The sequence below is a fragment of the Corythoichthys intestinalis genome, chromosome 2 (assembly GCF_030265065.1).
Source record: "Corythoichthys intestinalis isolate RoL2023-P3 chromosome 2, ASM3026506v1, whole genome shotgun sequence".
Classification (NCBI taxonomy): domain Eukaryota; kingdom Metazoa; phylum Chordata; class Actinopteri; order Syngnathiformes; family Syngnathidae; genus Corythoichthys; species Corythoichthys intestinalis.
The window spans coordinates 21,618,571-21,642,780 of record NC_080396.1 but is presented as its reverse complement, the minus strand read 5'-3'; the positions used below and the strand labels follow the sequence as shown (position 1 = coordinate 21,642,780).

The 24,210-nt window shown below is 40.0% G+C and overlaps 1 pseudogene; it reads right to left on the bottom strand.

The window, feature by feature from the left end:
* Positions 1–3,204: 3,204 nt before the first annotated feature.
* Positions 3,205–24,210, bottom strand: part of LOC130912331 (uncharacterized) — a 42,916-nt pseudogene continuing 21,910 nt past the window's right edge.

Sequence of the window (24,210 nt, the reverse complement as noted above, 5' to 3'; positions counted from 1 at the left end):
GACACTGAAGGCAGTGCTTCTGATGAAGATTGATGTGTCTCCTGTGACGTATCGCCAGCAGTTTGAAGCCATGGCCAATCCAGTCGGTGAGAACTCCACCAAGACCTACCAACGCCTGAAGGGGCTCTACCGACGCAGGGTCCGGCCTGAAGAAAACACCAAGGAGATCAGCGAGGCGATCATCATGGAGCAGTTGTTTCGTGTTCTCCCAGCGGACGTGAGGACCTGGGTGAACTAGCATGAACAAACAGAGGGGCTAGCATGCCCTGCAGTATGTTAATGCGAGCCAAGGACAACCAATGAGAGCCAGCAGCACGCAAAGGCCAGCAAACTCGCCATCCCAGTATAGGCCTGAACAGGGAGAAGTGAGCAAAGACCCACCAGGTACCCACAATTCAAACTGTCAGCATCCCGGGAACAAAGCTTCAGTGTGCCCAGTGCGTAAGACCAAATTTGCTGGTGCCTGTTATGTTCCACGTCTTAAGGGTGGAACTAATCAGATGGATCCAGAGAAGCTCCAACATGTTAAAACTGTGACTATTATGAACAAGCAAGTGACAGCGCTGTTAAATAGTGGCAGCTTCATGTCATTAGTCAGGCAGGATGTTGTACCGGCAACATGTGTAAACTATGGGCAACAAGAAAATATTCTGTGTGTACATGGGGGTAAGCATCGTAATCCAACAGCAGAGCTCAATGTTACAGTTAATGACCAGCCATATTTGCTAACTGTCGGGGTGGTTGAAAATATGCCAATAACAGCAATCTTGGGTTGGGATCTGCCAGTTTTTCTGGATTTGTTGCTGGAAAACTAACCACTAAATGTTGAAAGTGAGAGGAGGCACTCTGCCAAACATATTACCTGACCTGTAATCAGTAGAGCTCAGGCGACGGCGGGTGTCCAACTAAGCTCAGAGTCTAATAGCAAACAGTGTGATGGGTCGGTTTCAAAAGAATATGATTCCTGCGCTCAATTGCTACCAGATTTAGACAATAGTTTGTTTGTTTTTTATGATGGTGGCACAAAGGGACCCAGGAAGTCTTGACGCCAACGCCGATTTGAAAAACAGTTGAGCTCAGGAATCCCCCAGTTAGAAGGGTCTGTAGATAAGGAAAAGTGGTCAATACCGGATAATGTGTCAGTTTTACAGAGGGAGGATGAATCATTGAAAAATCTGTTTAAAACAGTGACAACAGAAACAAATGAACATGGGTTAGAAAAGGATCAGTTTGTTGTAGAAAAAAAATATATTGTATGCAAAAGACAAAAACCGCAAACGTCTGGCAGTCCCAGCCAACTGTAGACCACTTATCATGCACTTAGCACACACTGTTCTATGGTCAGGACATCTTGGTCGCAATAAAACATCCATGCGTGTCACTTCACAGTTTTATTGGCCCTCCATGTACATAAACATACAGCAGTTTTGTGTGACATGCCCAACATGTCAAAAGACCTGCGCCATCCGCAGGACAAATCGTGCATACCTACAGCCGCTCCCGATCATCTCCACCCCCTTCCGCAGGATTGCGATGAACTTTTTGGGCCACTTGACTAAAAGTCGTGGGTAACATGAGTACATCCTGGTCGTGTGTGATTATGCCACACGGTTCCGTGACGCTTTTCCCCTAGGCACAATCACTGCTCCTGCTGTACTCCGTGCATTGATCCAACTATTTTCCAGAGTAGGAATACCATATGAAATCATAACAGATCAGGGAACCAACTTCCCCTCCAGACTAATGCAACTCTTCCTCAAACAACAAAGCATTTCCGCCATAAAGACTACTCCATATCATCCACAAACTGACGGGCTCGTGGAGAGATTCAACCAAACATTGAAGAAGATGCTACAAAAATTTGTGAACGACACCAGAAAAGACTGGGATCGATTGCTGCCATTTCTTTTGTTTGCATACTGTGAAGTCCCCCAGGCATCGACTGTTTTTTCTCCATTTGAGCTGTTGTTTGGCTGGGAAGTTCAGGGACCATTGGACTGTCTTAGGAACAACTGGAAGGCTCACGAGAAAGGTGGTAGAAGGGGAAAAAGCTGATACACGCTTGGAGAGCCTGCCCACAACAGACACTGGAACATCTGCAGCCAGACCAGGTGGCACAAATACTCTGTGTTTTCAAGATGGTCCCTTCACTTTTCTCTGCCTGTCCCGGGAAGGCTACTGTTGCGAAGCACCGCATCAGGCTTAAAGATGGACGACCTGCTCGGCAGCACCCATACCTCAATACTTGCTGGAGAAACTGTCTCAAGAAGTGGAGGAGATGTTAAGGCTTGGAGTCATTGAACCCTCAAATTCCCAGTGGTGTAGCTCAGTAGTGATTGTCTCGAAGAAAGGTTCCCTGAGGATTGACTTCCAGAAGCTCAACGCCATCTCTGATTTTGACGCCTATCCCATGCCTAGGATTGATGACTTGTGGGAGAAAATTGGCCCTGCCAAATACATCACCTTTCTTGACCCGTGCAAGGGATATTGGCAGGTACCCTTGGAGGAATCAAGCTGACCGTACATAGCATTTCAAACACCAGCGGGGCTTTTCCAGTTCACTGTCATGCCATTCGGTCTTCATGGAGCACAAGCAACTTTTTAGCGACTTATGGACAGAGTGCTTCAAGTGTGTGCCAGCTTCAGTGCAGCTTATTTAGACGACGTGGTGATTTTCAGTAATAGCTGGGAAGAACATCTCAAAAATCCCTCTGTGGTGCTCAGTAAAGTCCAGGAAGCTGGCCTCACACAAAACCCCTCAAAGTGTGATTGGGCACACCAGGGGACATGGTACCTTGGGTATCCAGCTCTTCTTCAGAAGTCATTTCATCCTCCTGCTCTTCTGCCACAGCCTCGTCCTCAATCCCAGAAGCGACCGCCATACTGTGTTCTTCCCGAGACTCCATTTCCGCCTGCTCTGGCACCCTCTTGTCATGTGTCGCCGCCATTGGAATTTCGGCAGAGTCGGTTTGCATGTAGCGAGCGTTGACACAGTTTATAATGTCCATGGTGTATTCCAGACCTGGGTGGTATTGCTCAGGCTGGGCTCTGACTGTGTGAAGCTGTTCACTCCTTGCTCTTGATACATCTTTTCGATGGCATCATTAAACTCATTTTCCATGATTCTTTGATGGTAAGAAACTCTCCTCCTTAGGCTTATCTACTGGGTCTGATTGCCCACAAAGAGAGTTTAGAGACTGTAGTTGGATAAACCCAGGGACAAATCTTGTTGCACTGAGTTTTCGTCTTCATTTTCTGCATAGTCGCTTTCTAGTCAGGCCTTTGGCCACGCTGCTCGCATTGTATGTTACGTTGGGGAGATCCCACCCGGCCAGATCAGACTTGGACAGATCCGAGCTTTCATAGGTTTTCGTTTTTGTCCTCAGTCTATGGGCCTCATCCTTGGCAGCTTGAACATCATCATGTCGAGTCTCCAGATAAGTCATTCATTTTCTGAGAGCAGAACACGGCATGTCCTTCTTTAAAACTTCTTTCCGCACATTATCCAAGTCTCTTCTCTGCATGTCCAAATTGTCCTTCAACTCATCCACTGTTCTCTGTTTGTTTCGACAATCTTTCTCTTTTGAGTTTAAAAGGGCCCTCAACTAATTAAGCTCATTCATGCTTTCTGGGTCTGCTGATTGCGGTTCCTCTCCACCCATGTCAAATAAGAGTTTGCTGATAATGTGCAGGGTGCTAACCTGCTGCCGACACTGTGAGCATGTGTTTGTAAGACCTTTTTGAAACCATCAAGTAAGGCAGTCATTGTGAAAAGTGTGTCCACACTGGATAACAGCAACATCTTTGACGTGATCGAAGAAATCATAGCAAATTATACAATATCCTCGAATAGTCGTCTTATTTCCTTTAAGATCACCAGTGCCAAACATCCGCTGTGGCTCCAGCATGCTGCCAAAAGTCTTTTTTCTGAAGAGGAGCGAATTCCTCAACACTAGAAGTCCCAGAGAATTCTGGAACTCCTAATAGTCCCAAGCAATGGCCGATTTGGCCTCTCCCCCGGAAAAACCCAATGGTAACCAAAATGACCCAAGTGCTTTTGAATTGGCAAGTCGTTGTCCAACAGACTGCAACAGTTATCGGAGTCTGACGATGATGAGCCACGTCAATGTGCGAATGCACGCAGCAAAGCAAAACACCTTGACTCATTCATCCATTCAATTGGCTGACATGTGATCAGCAGAGATAGTTAGCTCTGATTGGTTCAAATGTGCATGTTTTCTGGAACAGCAAAAAAAAAAAAAAAAAAAAAAAAGTTTTGAAGTGATGCGACAAAAAAGGGCAATGGAACAGAAAATGGATCAAATCTTTAAGAGCAAGGAAAGAGTTGAGGAGGCTTATTTATCATATTTAGTTTTATTTGCTCTAATGGGGAGGTTCAAAACATCTTAGCTGTCAATGTGCACTTTGGACTTATACTTGTTCATTTATGTTAGGCTACTTGTTCATTTCCATATGAAAAAAAAAAAAAAAAAATCATCAATGTTTGCGCGATTTCCAAATATATTCCATTTCACTCTATATAATATATTTGTATTTTTCTGAATGTGTGTTACTAATATCTTTATTATTTAAAAAAAAAAAAGCAAAAGTAAATATTTACATTAACTTCAATTTTAATATACATCATATGTTCTTAAGTAGTTAAAATTGAGATTTGGCATTTAGTATGTGAGGAAATGAGGGAAAATAGAGGTTAGGGTTATTGCTGTTTTTGTTAACTTTTATTTTGCAAATCATTGAAAAAATACAACTTTGAATGTAAATCAGTTTCTGTATGTGTTATAGAAATAACTGCGCCAAAACAGTTTTCTTTGCATTTCAGTAGTTTTAGGATGTTTGACCCCCTGCCCCCCAAAAATGAAAATAAATAAATAAACAAAATTTCTGGCTCTGTGGCGACCGTCACGTCGGGAAGTTCCTGCAAGAAATTCGAGCCACTTTCACCACTGGTTATAACAGTATGTTTGTGATGCCTGCAGAAAAATAGAACTAAATCAGTATCAAATGTAAAACTGAAGTAAGAGTCTGAAAAATTTTATGTTTGTCTTTTCTTCCTGGTATTTATTGATGCACAGGTTTCAAACAAGGGTTCTCACAGCAAGTCAAAACCATAAAATACTACAGAAATCACACACAAATGTACCACACAACTTTACCTCTAATAAACCCTCTGTTCTCTATTCTGCACTCGCTGAAAGGTTATCAAGTAATTTTTTTGTTTTCCTGCGACAATTTTAATATACATATAAATGATTGACCAGAGCCTTTTTGCGATCACATTCCAAGATGACGACTAACTGCAATTAGCGTCCTTTGTTGAATAAACTGCTCTACCTGAGGGATTAGCTGATGACTGCTGGCTATAATGTGCCTAGCTCCTTTGTTCAGATTTCTCTTATACGCCAGACAACCACAGAAAATAAATCTCAAATTTGTACATTGTTTTGGGGGAAAAAAATAGAACTGATGTTTGAGTGTAGTTCAGAAAATGTGTTGTTTAGGAAATGTGTGCAAACTTTTGAGAAATACAGTAACAGACCGAATTTGTGTCCTGAGGAGGGGGGAGGGACCTGTTCGGTGTCCTGAGAAGGGGGAAGGGACCTGTCGTAGAGGTGAAGCTCACCAGGTTGGTGTCATAGTACCTTCAACTACATTTTAGAAATGTAAAAAACAATTTTTAAATGCAATAGATGTGTTATGAAAAAATAAACACTCGGTCACTTTACCACCTTTACCTGAGGTCCTCCCTTCAGGCAGGAGATTCAGAGTCCCTTGTGTCAAGTCAAATAGGACAACTCTTTCTTACCCAGTGCAATTTGGTTGCTAAATTTGCACAATTCTTGCATTGAGATGCAAAGCTGTCTATAGCATTTTTAAATTTGTAGTCTGTTATTTATTGTATGTGTATGAGTTGTTGTGTTATCTGTTATCTGTATGCTTACCTAATGTAAGGCAAGTTTCCCCTTCTTAGAGGACAATAATCTTAAACTGACCTTAACTGAACTGAACTTTAGGAAAGGATCACCATACATAATTTTCACTACGTTTTACACTAAGTTTTTATTTTTTTGCCTTGGTTTGTAATTGGACTGTATACTTTAACTGCTATTTCAAGGAACAAAACATCTGACTGTCTTACCAACAAAGAGTAGCTGAGGTGTGTGTCTGCTCATTCCACGCCTGTGTGTGCATTTATGCAACCTCTGGATTTTATTCCCAATTTCGCTAAGAGTTGCTCGGTCACGTGATGTATCAGGCAGTAAATTGTGCTTCTGCGTCTTGCTGTTTTTTGCAGTATGTCAACCTGAATATTGTATGTGGGCTATTGAGAGTAAATGTACACCAGACACACTCATGCCTGTGCGCGAGCACATACACACACACAGGTTGAATGACAAGCAGCGAAAAGATGCGTGCTGCTCAGTAATTCATGTTGAGTGATGTGTAATCAGCTAATGATTCTAGGAAAGGAGTGCATTCATAGCGGGGGAGACTGATGGAATATAGGAAAGAAGGACAGAAGGTGAACCCAAACGCTAGACCTCCCTGAAAGGATTGTGTCTCGTAAGCATGAAAAGGAAAGCAAACATTTTGGCACACATCACTATTGTCCAAGTTTTGCAAGTTTAAATAACTAAGCTTGGCATTGGAGGATTTTCCCCCCTGTCAATACAATCAAGGGTTAAAATTTTAACATTTTTATTAGGTGAACGCACCCCCCCCCCCAAAAAAAAGGGAGGGGGGCAGTGACATTTTTTCCTTTATATCGTAACATCATGAAGAAAATAATTTATAAAAGTTATTAATTTAAAATTGTGCAATTTGCCCCAGGCGGTTATTACTGTGTTAAAGTTGTACCTCCTCACAGTGTCCTGAAAAAGTAGCTCAGTGACAATGGGGTGACAGTCAATAATAAACACGTTTCTGAGCATATATTAGAATTGTTATTTTTATGGCAAATAATATCCGTTTTTGAGCAATGCAGTGTCACCTGGACACTGGACACTACACTTATAAGCCACTAAAACCATGCATTTATGCTAGCTAATCACAAAGTACCGTAATTCCCCAAATATAAGGCGCACCCGTGGATAACACGCATCCCAAATTTACTTTTAAAATCTAGGAACAATCATTGTACCCGTGTATAACGTGCACCCTAATTTTAACACCAATAAATAGAAGAATACAAGAGCTCGTGTACAGATACAGAAATGTCATTTTACTGACTGGTGAAACACAGCACAAGCATAGCACATTGGTAGTTCAAAACATTACCGTAAACTGACAATATGTACGGTAATAATATGATCTGATAACTTTTTGAATTTACCGGAATCCAAGAGAAAACAAAACAGATGTGACTTTTCTTTTAAAGGTTGTTATATAACTTGCTTGTTTCATCATGATGAATATACATATATATACATACATACATATATATATATATATATATATACACATATATATATATATACATACATACATATACATACATATATATACACATATATATATACATACATATACATACATACATACATATATATATATACATACAGACATACATACATATATATACATACATACATATATATACATACATACAAACATACATACAGGTGTTGGAGCCTATCCCAGCAATGGGCAGGAGAAAGGCTACACCTATAACTAGTAGCTACCTAATTGCAGATGAATCACTATTATTGTCAAAATGTCTAGTGTCGATATATTTATTATTCCCACATATTTGTTCATTTAAGGGGCAAAACACACGAATGGCCATTTTCTATGGAATAAGCGTGACGAGGCGAAAATTGCCAACCTTTGTGCGGCCAAGCGACACGCGACATTTGTGCAATTTTGCACCCGTACATGTACACGAGCACACACGGACCAGCGACACGATATAAGAATATAGGAAAATAGGAAATGATTCTATTTCTATTGCTTTCACCTGGCACTACAACCAATCAGCAACGGTTTTATTGATCGACAAATCACCTGTGAGGACACTAGCCAAATTGACATCCACACACCACACATTTTTTCAGCATGCAAAAAAAAAAAAAAAAACTGTCAACATGGATGTTTAATTTTTCTCTCATATCCCTTGTACATTTGCTGTTCTTTACAAGTTTGAATGACTGTATAGTAAGGGTGTAACGGTAGATGTATTTGTATTGAACCGTTTCAGTACGGGGCGCTCGGTTCGGAACGGAGGCGTACCGAACGAGTTTCTGACGTAATGTAACCTTTACTTTTCGAGGCTGCAAGTCGATCAGGTTCCAGTTTCTTTGTGTAGATTATATTTACTCAGTCTTCTCTATTATAATGAGGACCAACATGGACAGTATATAACCCAGAAACATCAACGGTGCGACAACGTGGCCGCCGCGAGAACGCAGTGAAACGCGGGCATTAATGTCAATCACCAATACACACCAGTCGCAGTGCGGCCGTGTGTTAGACGCGTCCCAGAAGCGGCTCAACGCGATGCACGCGAAAAGAATGGCAGAGTTTATTATTTGACGCGAGACGCGGCCCTCCTGCGTCAATAGGATCGGGCAGACCGGAAGACACTCGTGTAAAAATACGGTGGATCCGGTCGATTTTCAAACTAATATGCAATCGTAACCCACTTTTTGAGTCTATCAGATCTCTTGAGTGGTAGATCGGGGCACAGTTGACTTGTCTTTGTTGACTTGTCTTTGTTGATTTACTGCTGTCTTCTCTGCTATAATAATAACCAACATGGGCCTGTGTTCAATACAAAACCCTCCTACCACAACAAAAGAAGTAGGAACTAATATTCACATAGGAACTAAAGTTATGCAACATAAAATATACAATATAAATGAATACTACATCACATTTGTAAAATATAAACACATAATAAAATAAATAATAGCCCATTCGAATAAAATGAATTGAAATGAGCGAAAACACCTGTAATTAAATAATAAGAATAATACACAGATCCTGCTTACACAATTAAATTTATTAATTTCTGTGTGACGCTTTCACTTGAGAAAATCCACCAATAAAGCTTTTGAAAACCGTTCATAAGAAAAAAAAAAAAAAAAGATTCATTAAGGCATTTTATATGTAAAATACATGTTAAAATCTTTGTCATTGGGATTGCTTTTCTCTGTAGCACAGGACTTCTTTTTTCTTCTTTCTTTCAGAAAGAAAGCTGACCAATACGTGGGGTCTAAAAGGCAAATTGTTGTGGGATTATTTTATATAAGATCATTTTATCTTTAAATACCCACTTTTTGAGCAGAATTCTAGCTTTGTATAGGCTAATGTTCCTATTGTTGAAAGCACAAAAAGTGTGTAATAAACAACTAGCACATTTATATTTTGCATTTTGTTGTCTTACTGTACCGAAAATGAACCGAACCGTGACCTCAAAACCAAGGTAAGTACCGAACCAGATTTTTGTGTACCATTACACCCCTACTGTATAGCATTGCTTGTCATTTAAACAAAACCAAACAAAACTTGGAGGAGCGTGTCATTTTAGCAGTGTACGTGCGAAAGCCTTGACCCCCGTTCACCCAATCTGTTTCGTCTTTTTGATGCCCCGTCTCCAGCAAAAAGTGTACATGCAGGTTATGCTGTTATATCATCTCTACCAATGTTGAGACCAAACCTACACCCTTGATTTGTAAGGTTTGTACTGAAGTTTCTGAACGGTACCTTGCAACACTCGAAAACTAAGGTCCAGGCCAGCCTGCTTTTAATTGTTCATTCATGACTAAATGTATTTAGCTTAGGTGATTACGTCATTTTTTAAAGTATCCGAATCGGCAAAAAAATATCGGACATGCCTTTTCTTAATACATATACTGCATATTTTTTAATTAAATCGTTTTCTAATTGTATTTAACGTTACAGACAAAATATGTTACACTCATCCAGAGTCTTTAGTTTTGGCTTAAGGTAGGGTTAACAAATTTATCCCGATAATGGCGGTAATTTAAAGGGGATGTTGCGGCAAAGGGGGTGTGAGACATCAATAGAACCATTATGCGCCAAGATAACAAATATTGATAAAGTTAACAAAAAAATCAATCACATTAATGAGCAATTATCGAAAATAGATCGAAAATGACGAACATTACCGAAAGTGTTCCGGAAACAGCCGAATGGGGCGGCGACGTCACGACAAGTGATTGAAAGTCGAGGCGGAGCTAGGTGCCATTGTTTTTTAACGACGAGAGAGTAGCGTTGGGGTTTGTTTGACCAAAACATCACAACAATGGTTCAAAACTGCTGTGCTATGTGGTGTACAAATAGTTATTTATCGGAATATAGTATGCATGAGTTCCTGAACGCGAAAAAAAAAAGCTGGACTACACAGAAAATGGGTAAAGTTCGTCCGTGCAAAGAGGGCTAATTTTCTAGACACAGCCTCCGGCACGCTTTTCTGTGGTGCGCATTTTCCAACTGAAAGCTTCTCGAACTATGGACAAGAGAAATCGGGTTTTGCTAAAAGATTGCTGTTCAAAGGAGATGCGGTGCCGACATACAGGCACAGCCACCTAAATGTCCCGAGATATCAAGAGAGAGACGATGACTGCTAAAGGAGGCTAAAGCTAAGCACAGGAGGGAGCAGGCAAGCTCGAAATGGCCAGAGTGAGTACTCTTTTATAATAATAATAAAAAAAAATGTCACGCATTGGATACAGGACTCGACACATGTATAAATTATCGTTCGTAAAATATATAGAACAAATCCTCTGATCCCGTTCATATTTGTGTCTGTTGACAGAGCGAAAAGCTATGATAGCGCAATAAATGATAATTATTCTATGCATTCCTTTATTTTGCAGTCACGGTGTATCAGCTTCACAAAAAGAAATGCAAAACAAATCATTGGTGTTTCCCACACGATCTGCTGCCGATGTTTCATCAGTGTCATTGCTCCCCTCAATGACCGTTTAATTACGCTGCATTGGCGTTCGTTTGGGCTCAAATTGGGAACCTAAAACACCGATTAAAGCTTTGTAACTCTCCTCGTCACCATTAGATGAACATTCGTTACGTCCTTCTACGTCGTATTCATTGCTGAAACTAGAAACGAAATTGTCTGCCATCATCACCGCCATTCAGTATTAAAGCACTGAGCCTTTTTCTTGTTGAAGAAACAGCCCTCACTGTCAATTCTGAATTCTCTTTTATTGACAACGAGCGGTGTTTCTTCATGAGGGAACCTGGAATATGTGCAGGACGAACACAATGCATCAGCATAAACAGCTCAAAACACCCCTAATTCTCCCCACACTAGAAGGAATTCTATTGATGCAGACAGGCCCTGCCCCCCTAGTGGCCGGTGGCACTCTCTTCACTTGTCGTGACGTCACGCACACAATCTGCCAGATCTCGGGCGCCGGTCGTTTTAGCTTGACAATCGAGCCAAATTTCTCTCATTTTCTTGTGTGTAATTACACGAAGTGGCATGATATGAATACAAAAGGCATGCGTTTATGGATAAATGATGGAATATCAAAATTTTCCCAGGGCGCTACATCCCCTTTAAAAAAAAAAAAAAGTATCATGTTAAAATATTTAACGCAATTAATGCATGTGCTGCACGACCCACTCACGCATTGTCGCCCTCAATCTGTAATGCGCCGTTTTAGTTATATAGAGAGATAAAAAGCAGCGTAAAATGAGTAGCGTGAATTTTGGAAACCTTTGGAGCCTTTTTTTAATTGGCTAAAGGTTTACAATCCCTCTGCCTACGATTAGAAATATCGTGGGAAGCAATATGGGGAAGCAAGGTAGTAAATGATCTTTTTCTTAACACCCTATGTTATTTCCCAACGCAGAGAAGATATATCAATTGGTTGCACTACGCACAGTCACTTCCCATCATGCATTTGGGCATGGCTACAGTATCATTTACTGCAAGCTCAACAAATACACTAGATGGCAATATTTAGTCACAATATACAAAGTCACATTTGTCCTTTAAGAATTACAAGTCTTTCTATCCGTGGATCCCTCTCACAGAAGGAATGTTAACAATGTAAATGCCATCTTGAGGATTTATTGTCATAATAAACAAATACAGTACTTATGTACTGTATGTTGAATGTATATATTTGTCCGAGTTTTATTCATTTGTTTCTTAATGCATTGCCAAAATGTATATGATCGGGAACAATTATCAGGAATGATTGGAATTGAATTGGGTGCAAAAAAAAGCAATCGGATCGGGAAATATCGGGGTCGGCAGATACTCAAACTAAAACGATCGGGAGCAAAAAAACATGATCGGAACAACCCTAGTGATTATTGTTATAACTCATGTCATTTCCTTTAATCAAAGCAAGAAAAATATCAAGTCCCGGTGCGTTGATGTACTCTACTTGCTGAGTTGCTTCTTTGTGGTTAATTTCTCCCCTTACACCCCGTCTGCAACATTCTATGTGCGATTCATGCCTGCCCGGAAAGACAGAGCATTCACAATCAGTTCTGACCTTTCCAGATGCTGAAAGACGGAGCCAGCAATCACTTCCTTCCGCCGTGGGTTTGATTCTTTCTCCTCAATGATTGCTGTAATGTGCATAAAGCTGGGAAGTAGAGTGGACCATAACCCCTTCTTGATAATTTTCTTCCAGCGAACACGTCAAGTAATTTTTTAATAGATAACAACAAAACAGCTTGAATTTAGAATGATTGCTATATGCCAAAGCCAGAACTCAACTGGTTCCCATCATCAAGCAAGGCCTTGAACGGCATTAATAATAACCCCAAACAGCATAATAAGGAATTTTTGAAGAGTTTATCCATCCTTTAAATTTTAAGGATACATCTAACCAGTATTGTTAAATTCTGCTGCATTGTATTGTATTATGTTGTTCTATGCAGCTCTTGTTAGGCAGGCTGTCGTCTAATCACCATCTATGCAGCTTGTTGATAATCTTTTTCTGTTTATTGCACCATGCTTCCCTGTGGCTGGCGTTTATTGCTTTTGGAGGTGCGCCTTCCCATTTATTGTGTTGTTATTGACAATAGTGAGACCAGGGGTGGTGGTACAGGGGAAGTGACCAGTAACAATATTGTTGCTAGGGCTGGGCAACAACAAAAAAGGTGTTATATTTGTATATAGTTATAAAATATACTACATATATCGAGAAGAGCCAGACGAGGTGGTTTGGGCATCTGATTAGGATGCCTCCCAGACGCCTCCCTGGTGAGGTGTAGGAAGAGGTGGCTTAAGATGGTAATTTCGAGTGATGACGTGACTTGCAGCCCCCCATTCACAGCAAAATGGACCTGAAGGGGTGCCATTTGTTGGTGCTACGTTTATGCTTGTTGTTAGGAGACCCCTCTGCTATTGAGACAGTTGGTACGCTCCGTTAGCCACGGAAGTTAGATACAGATTACAGAAAAGCTGCAAGTGAAGGCATCACTCAAAATTAATATCCCAATATTGATAAAACGATAGCAGCAAAAACAATTTTTTTAAAGCACAAAGGAGTCAGCGGTCAGTTTTGCAAAAAATGGGGGGCTGTGTGACATCATCACTCGAAATTAATATCTCAATATTTAATTAAATATACAGTGTATCACAAAAGTGAGTACATCCCTCGCATTTCTGCAGATATTTAAGTAGATCTTTTAATGGGACAACACTGACAAAATGACACTTTGACACAATGAAAAGTAGTCTGTGTGCAAATTACATAATAGAGTTTATTTATTTTCCCCTGAAAATAACTCAAAATATAGCCATTAATATCTGAACCCCTGGCAACAAAAGTGAGTAAACCCCTTAGAATCTACGTACATCCCTAAATGTCCAAATTGAGGTCTGCTGGTCATTTTCCCTCCAAAATGTCATGTGACTGGTTACAGGAGTGCTGTCAGAATTGCTGCAGAGATTGAAGAGGTGGGGGGTCAGCCAGTTAGTGCTCAGACCATACGCCACACTCCACATCAAATTGGTGTGCATGGCTGTCACCCCAGGAGGAAGCAGCTTCTCAAGACGGTACACAAGACAGCCCACCCGTCTCATCAGACCATAGGACATGGTTCCAGTAATCCATGTACTTTGTTGACATGTCTTCATCAAACTGTTTGCGGGCTTTCTTGTGTACGGTCTTCAGAAGAGGCTTCCTCCTGGGGTGACAGCCATGAATACCAATTTGATGTAGAGTGCGGCGTATGGTCTGAGCACTAACAGGCTGATCCCCACCTCTTCAATCTCTGCAGCAATGCTGACGGCACTCCTCTAACGAATCACATGACATTTGGGAGGGAAAATGACAAGCAGTACTCAATTTGGACATTTAGGGATGTACGTAGATTCTAAGGGGTTTACTCACTTTTGTTGCCAGGGGTTCAGATATTAATGGCTATATTTTGAATTATTTTGAGGGGAAAATAAGTTAACTCTATTATATAAGCTGCACACAGATTACTTTTCATTGTGTCAAACTGTCATTTTGTCAGTGTTGTCCCATGAAAGATATACTTAAATATCTGCAAAAATGTGAGGGGTGTACTCACTTTTGTGATACACTGTAGCAGCACATACAAAACTTTTTACAACACACACGAAGGGTAAACGATTGACACAATTTTTAGCCATTTTTAATCAAAATGGTGGGCTTCTTGACCTCAGATGGGCCTATAAAAGAATTGTAACTATTTTAAAAAAGATAGCAGCACAAACAAACATTTTTACAGCACAAACATAGCACAAACAATTGACTTTATTTTAATATCAATTTGCATCTGATAGGGAGGCAACTTCATGAAGGTCTCCGTCAGTGGCCCTAAAACATGATAATTTAATGCCAGACAGTTCAAATTGATTTGACGTCATTGGCAATGAACGAGTTACACGAATTTGACATCTTTCACCATCAATGGCAGTAAGGGTTTTTAAAGTTGGTGAGTGGTGTGTAAAGCACATTAACTTTGGTTCTAAATAAATTGAAATTAATGATTTTTGCAGATTAATTCAGTCCTGCCATTCACCTATTTTTCATACATTGATTAATAGGTTTACTATAATCAGTGTTTTTGTGTCAGTATTGAACAGGTTCACTGTCATCTTTTTATTGTTGTAATTTTTCCAAAGATTTTATCCTTACTTGGAGGCAAATCAGGCAGAATATTATTTCATTTTCCATGAGGCTTTTTGTTCTTTTTGGTTCCTCTTTCACAAGAACTACAATTGAATTGCTTTTATCCATCACTTTAACTGAACATGCAAGAGGGACTCTGGGGTATAGTGCAAATTTTGAGAAGCAGATGCAACATTTATGGTTTGATTTAAAAACAGAATGGAAGTATTTGCTTGTTGTAATCCAACACAGACACAGTTTTTAATTGCTGATAATAAACAATGGAAATAAACATTACTCAATTAAAAGAAAATGGTAGAACATAATATAGTTAGACTATTAAGTCTTTCAGTTTCTGCTCTGCAACAAATTATCATTTATATGATCTGCTAAATCTCCAAACTAGCTTTTTTTTTTTTTTTTTTTTTTTATTTTTTTTTACTGTTGGCTTAATTAAGTGTCAGAACGCAACACTAGTTACAACTTGATTAAAAAATCTTGGCCAGACAGATTTAAACAAACAACCATGCTCCCTGGGTTGATTCCACTTTAATTATTAAAGCAATAATAACATGCAATAGATTTTCCTCAATCACATGAATCTTTTAGGTATCATTTTACAATAAGGGATTAAATGTGTAGGATTTATGAAGTGGTTATTAATAACTACGTCAAAACATGACAAAATCTTTATGAGACTGCTCCAGCTGATATAAAGTGGGGCAAATAAGTATTTAGTCAACCACTAATTGTTCAAGTTCTCCCACTTGAAAATATTAAAGAGGCCTGTAATTGTCATGAGTAAACCTCAACCATGAGAGACAGAATGTGGAAACCCCCCCCAGAAAATCCAATTGTTTTTAAAATAATTTATTTGCAAATCATGGTGGAAAATAAGTATTTGGTCAATACCAAAAGTTCATCTCAATACTTTGTTATGTACCCTTTGTTGGCAATAACGGAGGCCAAACGTTTTCTGTAACTCTTCACAAGCTTTTCACACACTGTTGCTGCTATTTTCGCCCATTCCTCCATGCAAATCTCCTCTAGAGCAGTGATGTTTTGGGGCTGTCGTTGGGCAACATGGACTTTCAACTCCCTCGTCACCCCATGGTGTCAAAATGATAACAAGAACGTTGAGCAAAAATCCCACAACCACACGGGGGGACCAAGTGAATGACCTACAGAGAGCTGGGACCACAGTAACAAAGGCTACTTTCAGTAACACAATGCGCCGCCATGGACTCAAATTCTGCTCTGCCAGATGTGTCCCCCTGCTGAAGCCAGTACATGTCCATGCACGTCTGCGGTTCGCTAGAGAGCATTTGGATGATCCAGAAGTGGACTGGGAGAATGTGTTATGGTCAAAATAGAGCTTTTTGGTAGAAACACAGATTCTCATGTTTGGAGGAAAAAGAATGCTGAATTGCAACATACCCACTGTGAAGCATGGGGGTGGAAACATCATGCTTTGGGGCTTTTTTTCTGCAAAGGGACCAGGACGACTGATCTGTGTCAAGGAAAGAATGGATGGGGCCATGTATCGAGAGATTTTGAGTGAAAGTCTCCTTCCATCAGCAAGGGCATTGAAGGTGAGACGTGGATGGGTCTTTCAGCATGACAATGATCCCAAACAGACAGTCAGGGCAACAAAGGAGTGGCTTCGTAAGAAGCATTTCAAGGTCCTGGAATGGCCTAGCCAGTCTCCAGATCTCAACTCCATAGAAAATCTGTGGAGGGAGTTGAAAGTTCATGTTGCTCAACGACAGCCCCAAAACATCACCGCTCTGGAGGAGATCTGCATGGAGGAATGGGACAAAATACCTGCAACAGTGTGTGAAAAGCTTGTGAAGAGTTACAGAAAACGTTTGGCCTCTGTTATTGCCAACAAAGGGTACATAACAAAGTATTGAGATGAACTTTTGGTATTGACCAAATACTTATTTTCCACCATGATTTGCAAATAAATTCTTTAAAAATCAAACAATGTGATTTTCTGTTTGTTTTTTTCACATTCTGTCTCTCATGGTTGAGGTTTATCCATGTTGACAATTCCAGGCCTCTCTAATAATTTCAAGTGGGAGAACATGCATTATTTGTGGTTGACTAAATAATTTTTTGCCCCACTGTATATATGGACAGTGAAGTACTGCTTGCCAAATGCTTACTTCTTTGTCCTTTAATATTAACAGTATTTCATTGCTCATCATCTTGACGATTTGATCAGTGTGATGTTGGGTAGATATTATTGTTTTTCCATTTTTTGGGGTCGTATTTTTCATATTGTGTGTGCTTATTCAAATTTATCACACCATCGGTCAGAAAATCAGCCTTTTCAGCCTGCTTAGCATAGAGTGGTTAATCAATATAATAATAAATGCAAGACATTTTCACAAGGCAACTGACCTATTTTGTTGTCTGACATATTTTCGAAGCTGGATGAGAGAAAGCATGTCTATCAGCGTCCAGGAACATAATGTCTTCAATATCTAACTTATTGCTTTTTTTTTTTTTTTTTTTAGTTTTTTTTGTTGTCCTTTTTTTGTCCTGTTCATTTTTTCCCCATTGTGGACACCGCGAATGGGAATGATGACACTCCTTAATGCCGTGATCAAAATAACTGAAATGTCTGACACTTACAAACAGTCACAACAACAGAATGATGCTCTCTGTCTCATGAGTCACTTTAAAACCGTCACATGCTTTATCCTAGATGACGTGCAAGTTTACACTGACGCAAACCGCACGACAAAAGAAAATGTCACAAAGTGCACTAAGTGCTGCGGTCATTTGTCATCACTTAGAATGAATGACACACCAGATGGTTTGTTTGACAAATGCTTTTAGTGAAAAGTGTTGAAAAATATATCAACATTTCCAAACTCACCCTGGAGATTGCTTTCAAGCTACATCAATCATATATAGTATAATTTTAAAGCAAAAAATAAAGATCAGATTTACACCAAAGTCATTTGCATATTGTGAAAGATTAAAATTAAAAGCTTCGTAGCACTACGTGCTAGCCAAAGGGCTCCCCGTTAGCCACAGCGTGCACATGGGTTCCGCACCAAGTTTAGCAGCAGCTGGTGGTGTCAGGGGTTGGGTTTAGCAGCTGGTGAGTCAAAACAGAACCTTTTCAGCAACTGTCAGGCTATAATCAGACACCGTATGCGTGTAAAGTAATGAAACCTGATTTTAAAAAATTTTAAATACAGTGGTGCCTCTACATACGAAGTTAATTTGTTCCAAGACCTTTTATGTAAGTCGAAATGGTGGTACAATGTATGACAAAAGTGAGTACAACCCTCACATTTCTGCAGATATTTAAGTATCTCTTTTCATGGGACAACCCTGACAAAATGACACTTTAAAACAATGAAAAATAGTCTGTGTGCAGCTTATGTGATAGAGTTAATTTATTTTGCCCTCAAAATAACTCAAAATAAAGCCATTAATATCCAAACCCCTGGCAACAAAAGTGAGTACACCCCTTAGAAACTACGTACATCCCTAAATAAATTAACTCTATTATATAAGCTACACACAGACTACTTTTCATTGTGTCGAAGTTTCATTTTATCAGTGTTGTTCCATGAAAAGGTATATTTAAATATCTGCAGAAATGCAAGGGGTGTACTCACTTTTGGGATACACTGTATGTCGAGGTACCACTGTATTACTATCCATACATCCAGATTATTATACTTTTTTAAAAATCATTTTAAATACAGTTTTGCCCAAGAAAAACAGATTTTGCCCTCAATGCACAATTTCTGTGCAAAAAAGCAATGATTTCTTTGGGTTGAGAAGCCCAGCTAGTGACGTACTATGAACCGCTAACTCCTACACGGGATGAAATACTGTACAGGTAGTCCCCAGATTACAACGGACCCGATTTACAACGCCTGCGTCTCATCGTTTATTTATTTATTTATTTATTTTTAAATGTTGACTTTAGTTTTGTGATGCATGTATTTTAGCGCAGAAGGCGTAGAGCAGGTTGTACGTCTGCACGCAAGAGCATTTACACACCTGCCCACCCCACACACGGCAGTGACGGGCCGGCACACACACAAATGACGAAGCAGCCGAGTGAAGAGGTGACAGCGAGCGTGCACATTTGTTGCTTGTAAAGCATCCAGATGCAACGGCTGTATGTAACCCCTTTTGTACTGTATATTGTGTGTTTTCAATTGTGGACGAATACTTGGAGTGAGTTTATGTGATTGTTTTTGATGAAGTGCGGACGCTAACTGATACTTGCTAATTGTTTGTTATTGTTGTATCAGCAGCTACTTGTAAACACAAATTTGAATTGCTGCTATAGAAGATGAGAATGATTTAATTTCATTTAATTTTAGTTTCATTCTGCAAGTATTGATGTCCTTAGCAGCTGAACCACACGCACGTCTGACATCGTTTTTCGGAGCTTAGCTCACTGTCTAGCTAGGACTTACAGTGCCCTCCATAATTATTGGCATCCCTGAAAAAGATGTGTTTTTTAGCTTCTAATAATTTTTTTTTAATTCAAATAATATGGGACCTTAATAGAAAAAAAGAGAAAAATCCAACCTTTAATACAAGTGCATTCATTCAGTGTGGAAAAAATCCCACATAAAGAAAAAATTATTTGACATCAATTAATGTGTGTCACAATTATTAGCACCCCTGGTGTTAATACTTTGTACAACCCCCTTTTGCCAACAAAACAAGGTCTGGGGACTGAGATGGCCATGGGAGGAGCTTGATTTTGTGTCTGGTGAACCATTTCTGTGTAGATTTGGCCATATGTTAAGGGTCATTGTCTTGCTGAAAGACCCAGTGACGACCCATCTTCAGCTTTCGGGCAGAGGGCAACAGATTTTGATTTCAAATGTCCAGGTATTTCACAGCATTCATGATGCCATGCACCCTAACAAGGTTCCCAGGGCCTTTGGAAGCGAAACAGCCCCACAGTATCACTGACCCACCCCCATACTTCACAGTGGGTATAAGGTGCTTTTCAGCATGTGCATCTTTCGTGGCACGCCAGACCCTCTTAGAGTGTTTGTTGCCAAAAAGCTCAATCTTGGTCTCACACAAAAATACACACTGTCCCAGGCTTCAAGTGGGACCGTGTGCTTTGGTCAGATGACATAAAATCAGTGTTGTTAATCTTACTTAAAAAAAGTAATTAATTATAGTTACAAATTACTTCTCACAAAAATTAATTGCGTTAGTAACTCAGTTACCTGAATGTAGGAGTAATTAGTTACTTGGCAAAGTAACTGGTGATAATTTCAAAAAGAAAAGAAAAAAAAAAAAAAACAGAGGCCACATTATGTGAAGTTTAAAAGATTTTTGGGACATTTGGCCCTAGCCTAATTCTTTATCCTGATTTACCCTTTACCCTGAATCAACCGTTAAAAGTGGTTATGACTGCTCCCATTATTGCATTAGTTCCCTTCAGTCTACTTTTGACATGTGGAAGTTTTGAAACTGTTTCATCATTTAAAGATAGATTCAAGTCAAGATTTTGCCGATTTAGGAGTATTTTAGATAAAACGTTACTTAGGAAGGTTCTCAACAACAGAGCCTTCCTAAGAAGTTTACTGCTTTAAGATGGCGGCTGTTTACTAACGCATCTAGTTCCTATACTGTACATGTTGCTAACGCCGTCGTGTCTTTCATTTCGCATGTAGTTCTATATATATGTGATATCTACCATGTCTACCATATCTACCATATCATGTGGGCGTAGTTTGTAGGCTATCGGCTACAGTCAGGTATTATTGGAGCCACCTAGCATCGCATTTGCTCGGCGTCACAACTTTTTTGCCTCCTCCCCACTCCTGCTCTGCTCTGTCATCTCGGTGAGTCCATCTCCTTTAGACTTTTCAACCAATATAGTAACGCATAGTAACACACGCCTTTCCATCCCCAGTAACGGTAATGGCGTTGCTAAGATGAGAAAAGTAATTAATTAGATTACTCACTACTGACGCCTATAATATATGTTTTTGGATTTTTTTTTTTTTTTTCTAATTTCAGAGAGGGTTTTAAGGTTTTTAAAGGGTTAATTCAGACTTGCACGGAAGTCCGGGTCACATCGCCAGCGCAGCAATGAAATTTGTTCGTAAACCGGGGACTACCTGTATCACTGAGAGACACATCTCCACTTAAATTATCCTAATTAGTCCTGGGATTGACTGCGTTTTCATCATCACGGATTCCAACTCCAATACTATTGTAATTTAATTCGGCTTCACAATGAGTTGATTGCTGTAGTTTTTCCAAATGTCAGTGATGCATTAAAGAGATCTCTTGTGTTCAGTTCAGTTTTTTTTTTTTTTTTTTTATGTAATAATCCTCTTTATCTCTTTCCCATAGAGCTGAATACACACATTTACAGGAACTACAAGTCTCGAAAATACCGTAGCTATGACTGAATTCTCATTATTTTACACCTTACACCCCACTTACGAGTGTGTGAAGTGTGAAGTAATACCCTCCGGTGAGAGGAGAGGCAGAAGTGTGACAAGAGGATATCAAAGTGTCCACTGCTGTTTTATAATGAATAATTCCTGACATTGTATCTGCTGCAATGTGAGCAGACAGCCAATAAGCATCTTGAACAAACCTATCATTGATGTTTTAGAACAATTTAGTCTTCAACAAAACTGTTTTTTACCAAAAGAAAATTCTTTCCTCAACCAACTTATTTTGGGTGTTTTGTACACCAACATCTGAGAAAAAGTAACCCCTGCACGACTACTGTCTGTAATCATCCCTTCCATTTCAGAATGCATTTAAGATAACATATGCGATCCTCTAGTGCCTTTTAATGCATATCCGCTGCATGTAAATTCAAAATGGGAAAACATTTGAAGACAGCATCTTGAAAACTAAACGTTGTGTCTAGGTAGAGCATTCAGTTTATATGGATTGAAAATGATTTGCAAATCATCGTGAAGGCAAATGATTGAAAAGAGCTCTAAATATCAGAGATATCCTGCCCTACTGTTGCATTTGCACTCGTCACGATTCAGAATCCAGCTGCATCCTTGGCCCCGCTGTCGCTTTTTCTTGTTCTGCTGATTGAACCCGAACGTCACAATCAAGCTGCTATTTGCGTGCCTCACCAGGCAGCAGCTTTAAGCTCGTTCAATTTTGGTCCACGCACTTCTATTCCATCCCATTTTGTATTTTTTGGGTTTCTGAAAATTCCAAAGTGCCAGGATTAAATAAATCGCAATAAATGACATCTGCTGGTATGTACGGGTTCTTGCAAGCAAAGTAGGGAAGTCCAATTAGCGCGGAAGAGAAATCCTTGTCATCCTAATTCTGTGGGTGTGCGGTATTTACGGCTGCTTTGGCAACGGCATGTGTGATGAGTTAGTGAGGGACAGTCTAGTTTTGTCATTGTAGATGCAATATTTTTGGAGTTATGCATGTAAGCAGATATCACAGAATCATCTATAAATTCAAGGTCACCCAAGTGCACCAACTTTAATCTTAGATTTTTTACTAGGCCAGTCAACAATAACGCGTTAACGACCATGATTAATCTGGAAATATTAATGCAAAAAAAAATAAATAACGCAATTTACAGCTCACACTAAGTTTGGCCACATCTGCCTCCCGTAGTCCCACACGGTGATGTTTACATTCTCCGCGCAGCAATGCAGGACAAAATGCAGCCAGCCACGATGAGTGAGGACGATGACCCAGAACTGCTTCATGGCAAATTCTGTTTTAAAAAGCTGCCTTATGGAAATCTGGATAAAACAGACGTTGTGTGCACATACTGCTGTGATGAACTGTCCTTCCATCGAAGCACAACCAGCCTAAAGTACCACCTTCGGGCAAAGCATATCTTCGCTAGTGTTAGCAATGACGCTAACACCGCAAACACAAGCCGCAGTCATCAAGCTACACTGGCAGAGTGCGGACTCGGACTTGTCAAGAAAAGGACAAGTAGGTTGACTACTGCTATCGCTAGATGGGTAGACACAGTGTTGTGCATGAACACGTTCAATGAACGATCGTTCATGAACACGTTCATATTTTGGGCGAACGTGAATTGAACGCATCATATTTCTGTCTCATGAACGTTACTGTGAACGCGCTCATTCCAGCGGTTGTGAGCGGTGCTCATAACTTCGTTCATGAGTTCATCACATTTAGAGCCTTACCGACAAAACTGCATATAAAGCCATAGGCTAAAAACACACAATGAAAAAATTAACCTTAATAGCGGAAAATTATCCAACCTGGCAACCCAAGCTGCCTGTCACGGCCGTATTGTTTAAGCAAATACGTCATCACAACAACGGCAGCATGGACACAGAAGCTGGCAGCTCTCGAAACCCGGCCCGCTCAGAGCAACTTTCTACACAGTACCAGCATTTAAAAGAGTTTTACGAAAAAGTCAGTACCGACCCGAATGGCAAAAATATAACGTTTACTTGTAAACTTTGTCAACCTGGATTGAAGAAGACCGTCCGTACGTCGGTTAACGTCTTTAGACAACCTTAAACGGCACATCGAAATAAAGCTTGCGACAAGCCTTGCTAGGTATCTGCGACTGCGAGCATGTGCGATTAAGAAAGAGACGGCAACGGTTGGCCAGAGCAGTACCTCTGCCACCCAAATACCGCTAACAGCATACCAGAGTGGCCCCGTTTTCTGTCTCTCCCAGCCGCAGCTAGACAACCTAGTTCTGCAGTATATTGTGGGAGACCTACAGCCTTTGAGTAAAGTGGAAAGGCCAGCTTTCATAAACCTAATTAAAGGGTTGCAGCCATCCCGAAAGGTGCCGACCAGAAAAAAAGTCCAGATACTGCTAAACAGGAAACTTAAAGAAAACATATGTGAACTTAAGAACAAAAAGAACTGAACTACAAAAGTTCATTTTTTGGAACCATGAACTTTAGTTCAAAATTTTGAATTATGAACTATAAACTGAACAGTTCATTTTACAATTTGTGAACTGCAATTTAAACTAGTTCATGTAGAAAATTAACGTTCCCAACACTGGGTAGACAGAGACTGTTGACCCATTAACTTAGTCGAAGACAAGGGCCTTGAAAATCTCATCCAGATAGCATCGGGTGAC